Source organism: Balaenoptera musculus, chromosome 10 (assembly GCF_009873245.2).
Source record: "Balaenoptera musculus isolate JJ_BM4_2016_0621 chromosome 10, mBalMus1.pri.v3, whole genome shotgun sequence".
NCBI lineage: Eukaryota > Metazoa > Chordata > Mammalia > Artiodactyla > Balaenopteridae > Balaenoptera > Balaenoptera musculus.
In genome coordinates, this window is record NC_045794.1 from 43,702,391 (window position 1) to 43,703,919 (window position 1,529).

Consider the following 1,529-nt stretch of genomic DNA (forward strand, 5'->3'; position numbering starts at 1 on the left):
CTTCACCTAGAAGAGAGGATGACAATGCTTTACCTCGCAGGACATGTGAGGCGTCCTCATCTTATCCGCGTATCTGTCTCTGAGCTGTGGGGATCTGTCTCTTTCCATCTTTCTGCCTCACTGCTGAGCCTCTGCCTCTCAGACTCCCATCAATTCAGGTGCATAGCCCAGAAGTCCTACCACTCAGCTCCTTCACTGTCACTCAGGCGTGTCAATTTTCCTGATGCTACCGCTCCCAACGGGGAGAGGGGGTGGTCTCGCCCTTTCCCAGGGAGCCCAGAGGGACCAGCCTCACCTTGGCTCCCTCTCCCGCTTAGCAAGTGAGACCTTGTGTTCTCCCTCTGAAAATATTAATAATAAAGAAACAAGGCACTGACATGGACCTGGATGCAAATTGGCCCCAATTCTCAGTCCAAGGAAGAGAGTGCCTGAGCTATGGACCCAGAGAAATCCTGTGCTCATTTGCATGTCATTTGCATTGTATTTACATGTGATCAATTTCACGTTCAAATGCACAATCCTCCCTCCCCAGTTTTTCCCCCCCAGGGTCCCCTCAGCCGCTGCCCCCATCATTCCCCCCAGCCCCTGGCCCTCTTCCCCTGGCCCCTACCACAACCCTCTCCATCCTTTTCCTCCTTCCTACCAGGGTCCCCGGCTCCCCCACCTTTACCCTCAAGGACCCACTTGCCCAACACCCAAGATAGATTCCTAGGGTCTTATCCCTCAGTTCAGGAGGGGCATCCCTGCCTATCCCCTCCCGCCCTGAGCCGGGCGGGCACAGCAGACAGCAAGCGCGCCTCTCAGCAAATCCCAGCCCCATTCAGCCTCGTGATTAATGGTGCTGCCCTCCCCATGAACCTGCCTTTAATACTGAGGAAGTTATGAAACCGCTATACATCAGCAGCTCCGGCCCCGCTGACCCCGCCCGCCTCCTCCTCTCCTCCACACCCCACCCTCCAGCTCCCTCTTCAAAATCTCATTTGGGCTCCTGCCGCCTGGGCCCACCCCTCCTCCGGCCTTTGCTGGGAGGAGGGGGTGTCTGCTCCTGCCGCCATCCTGGTGAGGACCCACATCTCATTTTCCCTTCCTCTGTCCCCCCTGCTCCGCCCTCTCTCCCTCCCCGTCCCCCACCCCCCCACCCCATGGCTGCATCTCCGGACCCATTTAGAATTGCTGACATTTTATCTGCATTACATACATCACTCCGTCCCCAGCAGCCATCTCTCATGGATTGTCGAGGGGTGGGGGAGGGCGGGGTGGTCCTGAGCTTGGGAAGATGGTGGGGAAACAGGGTAGAGGTGGGGAGATAGATAGATAAATAGCACTTCCTCTACGCCACTTTCCCCTCGGGCCCTCTCCCCCGGCCACCTGGGAAGTTGCGCAGGTGGAACCCTAGGGTAAGTTGGTACCCTAGCCTCCTCATGTGAGTCCCTGCTACATCACAACAGCAAAAGACCTTTTCTTAGACTGCACAGACTAGGGAAGGCCATGTTGCCCAACACCCCCCTCCCATGGGGCTCTTCCACAGG